Raw genomic sequence first — 15,599 nt, 5'->3', positions numbered from 1 at the left:
GGCGCTGTAGGAAGCCTTCGAAAGTGCGATCTTTGAACAGGTATAGCTCATGCTGTGTTTGAGGTACAGCCATGAAACCTGTATACACTTATGCGTCTCCTCATGCCGAACAACTTTTACCCTCTAACTTTTGACCTCTGACCTTTAGGTCTCCCACAATTCGGAATTATATGAAAAACAGTAAAAATCTATCTCCTCCTGGGATTTTCGCGTCAAGTGCACAAAACATTTTTCACATGAACTTTGGACCAATACGGTCAGATTGATCAACCAGATTTTTTTTAAAGTGAAATATAATTTTTTAATAATTCAATCAATATTGCGGTTTTATGCAAATTATTCTTCGGCCTCTAAATCATACATGCAAAGTTACACGTTCATGGCATTTGGCAAAGATGTGGAGGGTTAGTCAAAGTATCACTGAAACCAATTTTATTCCAATCGGCCAAAGGGGGGCGCTATACGAAGCGTTTGAAAATTCAAACTTCAAACGGGCATAAGTCATGACTCGTTTCGTTTGAAGACATGCAACTTGTTACACGCGTGCTTTGACTCAAGCGGAAGACATCTGTGTCGTTTTTAAGTAAGCTCCGCCCTTCGATTTTCCGCCATTTTGAGCAGTTTGTAAAACGCGTAAACCCGCTTTTATTCTGGAATTTTCGTTCCACGTGCACAAAACTTTTTTTACGTGAACTTTGGACCGATATCTAAAGATCTGTCAGATCGGATTTCTTTAACATTGAAACATGCTTTTTTAAATAATTCAAACAATATTGCATTTTTATGCAAATTATTCTTCTGCCTCTAAAACATACATGCAAAGTCACATTTTCATGACAAAATAGTGTAGAGGGTTAGTTCAAATATCACTGAAACCAATCTTACCCCAAATGGCCAAAGGGGGGCACTATATAATTTTGAGCAGTTTGTAAAACGCTTAAACCCGTTTTTATTCTAGGATTTTTTTTGCAATTTGCATGAAACATTCTACACGCAATCTAAGGACCTTTATCTAACATGCCTATGAAGTGCACACAAAAAAATTATAAAATAATAATAATAAATATAGCTGCAAGCAGCGATAAAGTGGCCAAAGCCAAAAACACCTCAAATCATGAACACAGCCTGGGATGTGCGTGAAATCTTGCAAGCACATTCCCAATAGGTCAAGGAACAGATACCAACCTTCTCACATTGGCCTGTTATAGCGCCACCAGCGGCTCAACTTTTGCACAACACATTTTTGGAACAAAAAGAGAGCACTGCCTGCGATCTTGACATTTTGTGCTTTTATAGCCATTGTTTTCTGGCTTGAAGCAAGCCCACAATTGTTTCGAAGGAACAATATTTTTCTAGTTTATTTATATACTATATCAAGTTCTCCTCAAAACTTCGGTTCCTTTCTACTCCTACATACTTAGTGAGAAAATGAAAATAAAAACATCAATGTGTTCAGTTTACAGTGGCGAAGTGTGCTATTATTTTCTATAGCAATCGGCCAAATGGTGGCGCTGTAGGAAGCCTTCGAAAGTGCGATCTTTGAACAGGTATAGCTCATGCTGTGTTATACATACAGCCATGAAACCTGTATACACTTATGCGTCTCCTCATGCCGAACAACTTTTACCCTCTAACTTTTGACCTCTGACCTTTAGGTCTCCCACAATTCGGAATTATATGAAAAACAGTAAAAATCTATCTCCTCCTGGGATTTTCGCGTCAAGTGCACAAAACTTTTTTCACATGAACTTTGGACCAATACGGTCAGATTGATCAACCAGATTTTTTTTAAAGTGAAATATAATTTTTTAATAATTCAATCAATATTGTGGTTTTATGCAAATTATTCTTCGGCCTCTAAATCATACATGCAAAGTCACACGTTCATGGCATTTGGCAAAGATGTGGAGGGTTAGTCAAAGTATCACTGAAACCAATTTTATTCCAATCGGCCAAAGGGGGACGCTATACGAAGCGTTTGAAAATTCAAACTTCAAACGGGCATAAGTCATGACTCGTTTCGTTTGAAGACATGCAATTTGTTACACGCGTGCTTTGACTCAAGCGGAAGACATCTGTGTCGTTTTTAAGTAAGCTCCGCCCTTCGATTTTCCGCCATTTTGAGCAGTTTGTAAAAGGCGTAAACCCGCTTTTATTCTGGAATTTTCGCTCCACGTGCACAAAACTTTTTTTACGTGAACTTTGGACCGATATCTAAAGATCTGTCGGATCGGATTTCTTTAAAATTTAAACATGCTTTTTAAAATAAATTCAATGTATATTGCAGTTTTATGCAAATTATTCTTCTGCCTCTAAATCATACATGCAAAGTAACATGTTCATGGCATTTGGCAAAGATGTAGAGTGTTAGTCCAAATATCACTAAAACCAATCTTACCCCAATTGGCCAAAGGGGGGCGCTATATCATTTTGAGCAGTTTGTGAAACGCTTAAACCCGTTAGGATTTTTTTTTGCAATTTGCATGAAACATTCTACACACAATCTAAGGACCTTTATCTAATATGCCTATGAAGTGCACACACACAAAAAAATAATAATAATGAATATAGCTGCAAGCAGCGATAAAGTGTCCAAAGCCAAAAACACCTCAAATCATGAACACAGCCTGGGATGTGCGTGAAATCTTGCAAGCACATTCCCAATAGGTCAAGGAACAGATACCAACCTTCTCACATTGGCCTGTTATAGCGCCACCAGCGGGTCAACTTTTGCACAACACATTTTTGGAACAAAATGGACCAATCTTTGACGTCAGTAACGTCAAAGAGAGCACTGCCTGCGATCTTGACATTTTGTGCTTTTATAGCCATTGTTTTCTGGCTTGAAGCGAGCCCACAATTGTTTCGAAGGAACAATATTTTTCTAGTTATTTATTTGTTTATTTATCTATCAGTAGACGGGATCTTCGGTTCCTTTCTACTCCTACATACTTAGTGAGAAAATGAAAATAAAAACATCAATGTGTTCAGCTTACAGTGGCGAAGTGTGCTATTATTTATTATAGCAATCGGCCAAATGGTGGCGCTGTAGGAAGCCTTCGAAAGTGTGAACTTTGAACAGGTATAGCTCATGCTGTGTTTTAGGTACAGCCATGAAACCTGTATACACTTATGCGTCTCCTCATGCCGAACAACTTTTACCCTCTAACTTTTGACCTCTGACCTTTAGGTCTCCCACAATTCGGAATTATATGAAAAACAGTAAAAATCTATCTCCTCCTGGGATTTTCGCATCAAGTGCACAAAACTTTTTTCACATGAACTTTGGACCAATACGGTCAGATTGATCAACCAGATTTTTTTTAAAGTGAAATATAATTTTTTAATAATTCAATCAATATTGCGGTTTTATGCAAATTATTCTTCGGCCTCTAAATCATACATGCAAAGTTACACGTTCATGGCATTTGGCAAAGATGTGGAGGGTTAGTCAAAGTATCACTGAAACCAATTTTATTCCAATCGGCCAAAGGGGGGCGCTATACGAAGCGTTTGAAAATTCAAACTTCAAACGGGCATAAGTCATGACTCGTTTTGTTTGAAGACATGCAACTTGTTACACGCGTGCTTTGACTCGAGCGGAAGACATCTGTGTCGTTGTTAAGTAAGCTCCGCCCTTCGATTTTCCGCCATATTGAGCAGTTTGTAAAACGCGTAAACCCGCTTTTATTCTGGAATTTTCGCTCCACGTGCACAAAACTTTTTTTACTTGAACTTTGGACCGATATCTAAAGATCTGTCAGATCGGATTTCTTTAAAATTGAAACATGCTTTTTTAAATAAATTCAATGAATATTGCAGTTTTATGCAAATTATTCTTCTGCCTCTAAATCATACATGCAAAGTAACATGTTCATGGCATTTGGCAAAGATGTAGAGTGTTAGTCCAAAAATCACTAAAACCAATCTTACCCCAATTGGCCAAAGGGGGGCGCTATATCATTTTGAGCAGTTTGTGAAACGCTTAAACCCGTTAGGATTTTTTTTTTTGCAATTTGCATGAAACATTCTACACACAATCTAAGGACCTTTATCTAATATGCCTATGAAGTGCACACACAAAAAAATTATAATAATGAATATAGCTGCAAGCAGCGATAAAGTAGCCAAAGCCAAAAACACCTCAAATCATGAACACAGCCTGCAATGTGCGTGAAATCTTGCAAGCACATTCCCAATAGGTCAAGGAACAGATACCACCCTTCTTACATTGGCCTGTTATAGCGCCACCAGCGGGTCAACTTTTGCACAACACATTTTTGGAACAAAATGGACCAATCGTTGACGTCAGTAACGTCAAAGAGAGCACTGCCTGCGATCTTGACATTTTGTACTTTTATAGCCATTGTTTTCTGGCTTGAAGAGAGCCCACAATTGTTTCGAAGGAACAATATTTTTCTAGTTATTTATCTATCAGTCATATCATACTGTAGACGGGAACTTCGGTTCCTTTCTACTCCTACATACTTAGTGAGAAAATGAAAATAAAAACATCAATGTGTTCAGTTTACAGTGGCGAAGTGTGCTATTATTTTTTATAGCAATCGGCCAAATGGTGGCGGTGTAGGAAGCCTTCGAAAGTGCGATCTTTGAACAGGTATAGCTCATGCTGTGTTATATATACAGCCATGAAACCTGTATACACTTATGCGTCTCCTCATGCCGAACAACTTTTACCCTCTAACGCAGGGCTACTCAACTTGAGATGGCTCAGGGGCCACTCAGCAAAATACCAAAAGTCCAAAGGGCCGCAAGCTAAAAATGACGGTCCTATTTTGGACGTTTACATTGATTTTGTACAGTACACAGTCTAATAATTAAGGAAACGCACAGAAAACAGCCACATTTCCATAAGCCAGGCCAAACCTCATTGAACCAAAAGATTGTCATGGATGGAATGATGAAATTGATGACATTTGAATTTTTTATCAAATTAGGCTTTATTCACAAAATGTGAAGTGAAAATGAACAGTTCTGGTTCAACCTTTTTGTAACCTCCCCTGTGTCTGGGTATGCAAAGCTAGTGAACTTTGGCAATGTAAAGGTATGTTTTCTCATGCCACTAACACTCCTTTTCATTAATAGGACAGATTTAAAATAAATAAACGTTTATACTTATTATTCAATCACTCAAACCCCAGCATCCCTATTCTTGGGGGACATAGCCGATCTACAAGCTCACCACAAGATGCATTGTGAGCTTGTAGATCGGCTATTTTTGGTGAAGAGAGTTATTGTATGGAAAAATAACTCAAGTACAGTTCAACTCCCCCTCAGATGCACTGTACTTGTAAAACAGTGTGATGCTTTGAGCTTTGTAAAACACAACAGCTCGTTGGAGGAGATTTGTGTTAATAAGCATAGTTCCTTGGCTGCAGCGCGATCTGTTGGAATGCTTGGACTGTCGGTGCCATAGAGTTATAGTCGGAGCTGACTGGCGGAGTCGCGGAGGGAGAGACAAGCAGCGGAGACAAGGGCTAGGTCTTCATTAGACTGAAACATGACGATCGCGGGATTCACGGCCGTTCATATCGCACGACCGTCATGCGTCTCCGCTCCAGTGAGCCCGACTGTGGTTGTCTGCTGCAAAATCTCCGCATATTTGTCTGTCTGACTGTCTCGTTGTACTGTAGCTCTAGTGTAGCGTAGCCGCCTGCATCTCTGCACTGCTACTGCATTCGCTTCCTGACTCTTATCCCTAACTACGGAGTGCACCGAGGGTCAAACATCACCGCGTTTTGCGTTTCGCGTTAACTTTGACAGGCTTAGAAAAATCATATTTTCTTTGGCATGATCATGACGGGCCGCACAGACATGCGGAAAGGGCCGCATGCGGCCCGCGGGCCGCGGGTTGAGTAGCACTGCTCTAACGTTTGACCTCTGACCTTTAGGTCTCCCACAATTCGGAATTATATGAAAAACAGTAAAAATCTATCTCCTCCTGGGATTTTCGCGTCAAGTGCACAAAACTCTTTTCACATGAACTTTGGACCAATACGGTCAGATTGATCAACCAGATTTTTTTTAAAGTGAAATATAATTTTTTAATAATTCAATCAATATTGCGGTTTTATGCAAATTATTCTTCGGCCTCTAAATCATACATGCAAAGTTACACGTTCATGGCATTTGGCAAAGATGTGGAGGGTTAGTCAAAGTATCACTGAAACCAATTTTATTCCAATCGGCCAAAGGGGGGCGCTATAGGAAGCGTCTGAAAATTCAAACTTCAAACGGGCATAAGTCATGACTCGTTTCGTTTGAAGACATGCAACTTGTTACACGCGTGCTTTGACTCAAGCGGAAGACATCTGTGTCGTTGTTAAGTAAGCTCCGCCCTTCAATTTTCCACCATTTTGAGCAGTTTGTAAAACGCGTAAACCCGCTTTTTTTCTGGAATTCTCGCGTCACGTGCACAAAACTTTTTTTACGTGAACTTTGGACCGATATCTAAAGATCTGTCAGATCGGATTTCTTTAACATTGAAACATGCTTTTTTAAATAATTCAAACAATATTGCATTTTTATGCAAATTATTCTTCTGCCTCTAAAACATACATGCAAAGTCACATTTTCATGACAAAATAGTGTAGAGGGTTAGTTCAAATATCACTGAAACCAATCTTACCCCAAATGGCCAAAGGGGGGCGCTATATAATTTTGAGCAGTTTGTAAAACGCTTAAACCCGTTTTTATTCTAGGATTTTTTTTGCAATTTGCATGAAACATTCTACACGCAATCTAAGGACCTTTATCTAACATGCCTATGAAGTGCACACAAAAAAATTATAAAATAATAATAATAAATATAGCTGCAAGCAGCGATAAAGTGTCCAAAGCCAAAAAACACCTCAAATCATGAACACAGCCTGGGATGTGCGTGAAATCTTGCAAGCACATTCCCAATAGGTCAAGGAACAGATACCAACCTTCTCACATTGGCCTGTTATAGCGCCACCAGCGGGTCAACTTTTGCACAACACATTTTTGGAACAAAATGGACCAATCTTTGACGTCAGTAACGTCAAAGAGAGCACTGCCTGCGATCTTGACATTTTGTGCTTTTATAGCCATTGTTTTCTGGCTTGAAGTGAGCCCACAATTGTTTCGAAGGAACAATATTTTTCTAGTTTATTTCTATATTTATATACTAGTCAGTATCTCCTCAATATTTTGGCGCGCTTCATCTCTTAAACGCTTACACCTTTCAACACCATTCAAATTTTTATGTGTTCAGCTTACTGAGGACACGTGTGCTTGTACTTTTGGTTTTGAAATGTTTTGTAGTATAAATATAAAAAAATAAAAATGTTTAACTTTAAGCACCCAATGCATTTCCAATGGGTTTAGTGAGTGGGGACAGAGTGGAGAGAAGGATAATAGACCCATGTTTATGTTAAGGCGCTGTGGCTGCAGTGTTCACACTTCAGATATGCTATCTATATCATTGCGTTCACACAGGTCTGCTCTCTGATTTGATCCAAATGTCTAAGCTGTGTGATGTATAAAACTATAGTTATAGTTAAAACTATAAATAAATGTCCCTCTCCACTCTACTGATTACACAGCTGTGATCAAGAATCAAGTCCGGGCGATGGGATGTAAATCCCATAGCCATATATCCTAGAGCCCGCAGGGACAGTCAGCCATATTAGTGGTTGTTGTTGGTTGTCAGGGAGATATCAAAACCAATGCATTTCCAAGTCAGATCCACAAACACAATAAAAGCCATGCTCCACTCCTCAGTCTGGAGTGGCCACATAGAAGAACGCCTTGGTTATAGACATAGTGGAGGACAGATGTGATCTGGGATTGTTAGCCTACAGTATATGCACTCAATATACTCCACTACAGTTGGAGTCCATTTGACAGTTGCTGGTTCCCAAACACAGAATCAAAAATGTAGATCTAGAACACATAGAATATGTACAGTACAGTAAGGTTCAGTAGAGTACAGTAAAAGTACAGTAAGGTTCAGTAGAGTACAGTAAAGTACAGTAAGGTACAGAAAGGTACAGTACAGAAAGGTACAGTAGAGTACAGTACAGTAAGGTACAGTAAAGTACAATACAGTACAGTAAGGTACAGTAGAGTACAGTAAAGTACAATAAAGTACAGTAAAGTAGAATAAAGTACAGTAAGGTACAGTGGAGTACAGTAAAGTACAGTACAGTAGAGTACAGTAAAGTACAGTATAGTAAGGTACAGTAGAGTACAGTACAGTAAGGTACAGTACGGTACTGTAGAGTACAGTATAGTATAGTACAGTAAGGTACAGTACAGTACAGTAAGGTACAGTAGAGTACAGTACAGTAAGGTACAGTAGAGTACAGTAAAGTACAGTAAGTTACAGTAGAATACAGTAAAGTACAGTACAGTAAGGTGCAGTACAGTATAGTAAGGTACAGTACAATACTGTAAGGTACTGTACCTTAAAGTATCCTATTTGTTGGGTTGGAATCGAGCCCACACTGTTTCGAAGGAACAGTATTTCTAGTGTTTAATGTATTTCTTTCATGTTTTTATTTTGAGCCAACCAAAATGGCATGGCCATCGAGTTTAATTAATCATTTAAGGATATTGCTAATGTAATTTGAGCCATTGTGTTTATTCATTGTTAAAATAATTTAAAAAAATATTATAATTAGGTATTTTTACCGGAAGTTTCGTACGTCTTTCACCACACGCCCTACGCGAGTTTCTAAATTCTAGGAGAGCTAAGGCAAGGAGCGCTCGTTTTCACCAGCGTCGGCAGGTTAGCTACTCAGCGTCTGTTTTACTGAGGTTAAGGTTAGGGTTAGGGTTAGAGTTAGGGTTAGGGTTAGGGTTAGGGTTAGAGTTAGGGTTAGGGTTAGAGTTGGGGTTAGGGTTAGGAATGGTTAAGGATAGGTTCAGGTTTTGGTGCACCTCCGCGGTCCAAGTGACTACAATGTAGCGCTCCCTATCTCCGGTTCAGCCAATCACAAGCTTCAAAAATGAGTCCGGGGCGTGGTTTTGCACCCCCTACCACTGACTGGTGTGACATCATCATCATACCCGGAACTTATGCGGAAAGTACAGCCAAACAGAAAAGTCATATCTGATCGCATTAGACAGTGTTAAACTATCTTTGCCTCTCGATTTGCGCATACCCTTTATTGTTGCTGACGGAACAGCTTTGGTTTGTTTGAGACAACCGAGAGACAACTACTACTACTAAAGGCCTACATTGCATTAAGGTAAGTTAGAGCAACACTGATGGCTAATGTTGTTAGCTACCATGGCGTGTGCTAAGTGTTTCCATAGAACAGAGTGGTTCTCAACCTTTTCAGGCCGCAACCCCCAAAATAATCATATTTTAACTGGGGATCCACACACCCTGACGAGCACCAAGAGTTGATGCATTACATTTTGTATAACACGGTTCTATTGTGAAATGTTTGTCTTATGAATGAGACAAATACAAAACAATGTTTTTATTGAACTCAAGAAAACAATTGGACGTCAACTACTACTTTAATGTTTTATGATAAGCATGTTGAATTACCTTGTAGAAATACGTTATACAAATAAACTTGCCTTGCCTTACTCTAAAGTAAGGCAAGGCACTTCAGGTCTCCATCAGTCCCCTCCCCCACTGATGGAGACTCCAAGCTCTGGCACGGGGGCATTGTGAAAATAGCACAAAAATCTTTTCGAGCTTGTGCTGGGCTAAACTGGGCCCAGGTGGTTGCTATAGTAATATAGTACATGCAAGTACTATTGTGATAAACCCAAGGTGATGTTATTATTATTATGTGAGATGGTCAGGAAAACAATAATGTACCGTGGGACACCTTTGGCTGTGGGGTCTGGGGGCTCTCTTCTGAAATGTTTAAACTTAGATGTAATGTCATGTATTGTGGCGCATTTAAACAGGGATTGTGATACTTTTATCAGGCTTTCCTAACAGGAAAAGTACATGTATATTTTGTAGTTCAAAAGAAAATGTACAGAGATGGTTGTGATAACTGAAGCAAAGTAGACCTCTTTAATAATAACCACATATGATTTAAAAGTGCTTATCTCTTTATGAGTGAATGTACGTGTATACTGTATTTGGGAACGCAAAGGGAATATTCTCACATTATTGATATTTTACATAAATTGTGGTGGCTCTACTTTTTAAATTGGCTAAATATAGTATCTTGCACCTTGGCTGAAATGAAAAAGTAACTCATTGATCTCAATAATTCAAGTTTGCAATGGCTTGAGAGTCAATGGATTATGTTGCATCTCTAATGGCAGCAAACCATGTGCACTGGAGTTGCAATTTCCAGCTTGGCCAAAGTGGTTATGATCTCCTGGTGTTTGCTACTTGATGTCCACTAATTGCTGTTTTTAACAAGGATAGCTCTTCAATTTCTTTATTGTCCGAAGGAAAATCATTCATCTTATTTAAATGAATCATCAAAATAGCCTAGTACAGGGGTAGGCAATCTTAGGCACGGGTGCCAACATTGGCACAGGGGAGGGTAATCATTGGCACACTGGTAGAAGTGTGAGAGAGTCCACTCACATCTATATGCAGTTTACATCCTGCATAATTCTACATTCATTCAAACTGATAACTTTGGGGAGAGAGTCTGGGAGATAAGTGGGTTATTGCTTGAGTCTAATGATCATTATGCCTACAGAGTACAGACTAATGTAAAATAATATATTTCTAAAGAAGAACAAAAATAAAGGTCATGTATAGCCCGTCAAAACCAATTGGAAATATTATATGTTGGTGTCATAATTAAGATGTGGTGTTATAGTTGATATGGCACACTATCAAGAAAATGAAAACTTGGCACTTCATGTCAAAACGTTGCCGACCCCTGGCCTACTATGTTTACATTTTCACAAGAAAGCTAATCAACCTATGTTTCCACCCGCTTGTTTTTAGAATGGATTCAGACGATGAAGCCATCCTGGATGAGCTGGATGAAATTGTTGCAGAGCAAGCACCACCAGCAACACAGACAGCTCGACCCAGTCTCCCACGACCATCGACCAGGTCGGTAGAGAGAGACAGGGTTCCCACGGTCATGAAATTCCTGGAAATATTTTGAAATTGATTCGAAAAATATTTTTCCAGTACAGGAAAAGCTTTGGAATTGATCAAGGGTCCTGGAAGGTCCTGGAAAAAATAGCTATGCATTGTCTTTGGTTATTGATTTTGTTAATACCTCTGAAATGTCAAATTAAACACTGGCCAAATTGTCAAATATTAGAGGCAGAAATTGTGAAAATGGCAGATCTACATGCTCACAATGCCTCACAACGCGAGGCGTTGTGCATAGCAGTAAGCGACTTGTTATTTAGCAGAATTATTGTTATATAGTCCTGGAAATCGGGTTAAATATTCTGGAAAAGTTTTGGAAAAGTTTAGGAAATTAATCGGTAATGATGTGTGGGAACTGGGAACCCTGGAGAGACAATTATAGCCAAGAGGCCAGCAGCAAGCTATTTAACCATATCTTTTTCCACCCTGTTTGTTTTTAGTTTGGATGCCGATGATTTGCCCGTCCTCCTCCATGAGTTGGACGAGCTTGTGGCAGATCAAGAAGCACCAAAAAAGAAACCCCGGCTCCGTCCTGCACGAGCACAGAGCGTGAGGTGGATAGAGAGAGATGAGAGTGGACGTATTCTAGCCAAGAGGCCAGCAGCTAGCCGGAACCCATCTGGACAGGGTTAGTATCTATTAAGCCAGTTAGTATGACTACAGTGCTCATGAAAACGGCTCAAAACAATTAAGGGATCACAGTGTTCCCTTTTTTCTTTGAGCAGTGTATATTCAATTGATTATTTGGACTTACTTTTGTTTGCTTCAAATACGTGTAAGATTGCTACCGGTATATGATGTTGTAGTAGTCATGATTCCTACAGTATTAGTTAAGTAAGATTGGTCTCCTTGTCTTTCAGCTCTTTAGTAAATAGAAAATACATTTACAGGTTAGGACAACCAATTTATACAAACATTAGAGAAAACTTACAGGATGCAGGATAAACAAGTGATATTGGTGTTATAACACAAATGGCAAAGACATAAGTGATGACACAGAGAAATTCTCTCTCTCTCTAAAAAAACAAACACTACAGAGTGTTCCAGTTTTAAAGACCTGTAGAGATGGGGTTATTGGAGACTATCATTACTTGTTAAATAGGGCTACTAAAAAACAAACAATATCTCACAATATAGCTTTAACAGTTGCACCCCTATAGACAGTATATAACTATGTAAGTATAAAAATAGCATACTATAGTGTATAGATACTATAATGATCTGGGGCTTTCAACTGATTATGAACCAGGGGCCACCACCCTCACTAAGAATCAACCTGGGGACCACCGTTGTCTTGGAGAGGGGGTATGAGCTAAGATTAGTTATTTTGGAAACACTTGATATGCATTCCATGTCTATACAGTACATCTCACATTTTGATGAGATTTAGCCTCTGAGACAAAACGAAAGAATCTTTTGTCCACAATTCCATGCTGTATTGATGTTGGTACCAAAGGGAAGTTAACTGAAAGCGTAAAATAAAATACATTTTCATTTGAGAGTTAAAGATCTATAAGGCTCCATTTGTTAACAACTCTTTGCCTGGGGACCCATTTAGCTGGGGACCACCTGGAACCCTTCCAGGGACCCCTGGTGGTCCCCGGACACTGATAGTAGCCCCAGTTCTGTTATTGCTAGCTCCCTGTGTGCAGTTAGCCCAGTCGGTAGAGTGATAGCTTTTGGCCTGCAACGTACACGCATGCACACACACAACCATTCACCTGCCTTCACCCACACCCCCCCCCCCCCCCCCCACCTCCCCACCCAATGTCTTGTCAGGGCTTTTTTTTCTTTCTCCCAGGCAGTTCCTCAAATTAGTGGAACTGTATGGAAGCAATGTTTTTTTAACAGCCCAAGCCTGCAACTCCCCATCACCCAAACGCAAAGCTTGTACTCCCCACTCCCAAATCTTTTTCTTTTTTCAGCAAGAAAGGGCTATATTGGCAGCGCCGTGGAATGGCAGCAGCTGTGCTCCCTTAAATGCACAAATACATTTCGTTGTACTGTGAATGTACTTGTATGTGTACTGTTCTTTGTAAATGAGTTGATCGTTGACAAATGAAACTGTGCCTGTGTACCTGTACTGTATTGTTACAATGACAAATAAACTCTAATCTAATCTACTGGGTTCATGGCTTGGGTATGGGGCGGCCATAGCTGAATGGTTAGGGGGCCTGCCTGTCACTGGTTTGATTCTCGGCCAGGATAGCAATGTTGATGTGTGTCCCTGAGCAAGACTCTTAACCCCTAATTGCTCACGCGCTCCTTGTGGGCTGCGAAGCAGCTGGGTTGGGCTGCAAATACTGAATTTCCCTCGTGGGAGGTAACTATTATTATTAATTAAGATGGATGTGTGTAAGTACTGTATTAAGCTCCGATATATCTACCAGTGTGTAAGTACTGTTAGCTCCACTGTATATACCAGTGTGTAGGTACAGTACTGTAAGCTCTAATATATCTACCAGAGGTCTAGCACATAGAAAGGTTATACACAACCTTCTTCTCAATTTCCCACTACTACTACTACTGACCACTCTGACCTGCTTGCATACATTTTCATTTTATTTCTTATTAGTCTTTATCCTTGCATGATTTGGAGGACACAAATGTAACATGAAACATGAAAAAAAGGAATAAATATATATATATATATTAAGGGTGGGGAAGTTAACGCGATATTAACTAATTAACGCAAAATCCCTTTATCGGCGATAATATTTTTAACGTGCGATTAACGCGGTGATTTTTGCCCCCCGGTGCAATGAGTTTTGAGCCTCGGTGCGCCCCGTAGTCAGGAAGAGAATGCAGCCCGCAGTGCAGAGAGGGAGCAGAGGGAGAGACACGTAAACAAGACAGTCACACAGACAGTCAGAGGCAGAGCGGTGGAGGTTTTGGGACACAGGCAGGGGCAGACAGACAACCACGGTTGCACTCATTGGAGACTATTGGACTTCACTCAGTAATCACAGTTCTCTCGAGAACACAGCACATTATTTTGACGGGGAGTGGAGGCTTCTGTTGCATGGGCTGACTGTTATGAAGACGTTAGCTTCACGTTAGCTTCAGACGTAGCCTACTAGCCCTGGAACTTGTCTGTGCTGTCTGCCCCAAAGCCTCCACCATGCGTGTAGCCGGAGAGAGTATCATTGAAAATAAAGTCAGCAAACTGCTGATCACCGACAGTGCACACAACATGATCGCAGGGGCCAGGGAACTGGATGGGCATAATGCCTTGTGCAACACATCTTCAGCTAGCTATAGCCTATAATCTCCAAGCAATACCACCGCAATGTGTGGCATCGTCACGTTAATGTTAATGTATTGTTAATCTAAGGCTACCAACAAGCCATCACAGTGTCTACATAATAACAGGGTTTATCAAAGTGAACTAGGGGTGCCATAATCTTAACACCAGTCCAGGGTGCGGTGCCTCAGAATACTTTGATAATGTTTCAAATGTAGCCTATCAATATTACTTCAGTTAAACCTAGAGCCTCTATACTTTGTAAAACGCTGCACTGTACTTGAGTAATCTTTCCAATACACAAACTCTTCACAAAATAAAAGATTAAAAGCTCACAACGCATCTTATTGTGAGCTTGTAGATCAGCTATGATTGGTGAATGTTCCCCCCAGAATAGGGATGATGTGGTTAAAGTGATTAAATATATAAAAGTTAATTTAAATCTGTCCTAATGGAAACATTTTCTCGAATATTCTGGACAGTAAGCCTATTTGTCATATAGATTTTGAATAAACTAGGTATTTGTCTACCTCCCATGTTGATATGAGTATTATATATCTGTTTAAGGTAGTTTTAGAACAGATAAAAAATATGCGATTAATTTGCGATTAATCGTGATTAATTATGGACAATCGTGCGATTAATATATATATATATATATATATATAGATATATATAGATATATATAGATATTGATCCGGAATGTGATATGAGCAGGCACAGCACGGCACTGGTCCTTCACAACCGGGATGACATGACTGGTGGTTTCTTCCGGTCATTAGCTCCAACCAGTTGCATTGTAGATGCGGCTGTTAGACAATGTGGTAAGTTACATTAGCACACGCTATTATCCAAAGTACATGAGCAGAATAAATGTGCTCTATTCAACAAACAAATGGTCACATAAGTAGATCAATTGTTTAAGTAGGAGGTACCAGGAAGCATCCAGCCTAGTATCAGCCTGCATAATATGCATCTAAACTAGAATATTATGATATAATTGATAATATCATTTTAACTCATCTGGTGCCGATCCCGGACTAGTTTGGCTTTATTTCAATCCAATACAATCTTTTTTTTATTAATTCACTTACCCTGAGCTGCTTGTAGAGTCGTGGGTGGTCCTGGCTCGCTAGCCGCTAGCCAGCTAGCCGTTCTACTCTGTCCGACGATATATTCCATTAAAAATGGTTTAAAATACATTTTTGAGCTCCCCAATGTTCACCCAATGTTCGGCGCCGCTTCCGATGAGTACACGAGTGTGCC

Source organism: Nannobrachium achirus (genome assembly GCF_963921795.1).
Source record: "Nannobrachium achirus genome assembly, chromosome: 11".
NCBI classification, from domain to species: domain Eukaryota; kingdom Metazoa; phylum Chordata; class Actinopteri; order Myctophiformes; family Myctophidae; genus Nannobrachium; species Nannobrachium achirus.
This window is presented reverse-complemented; position numbering follows the sequence as displayed.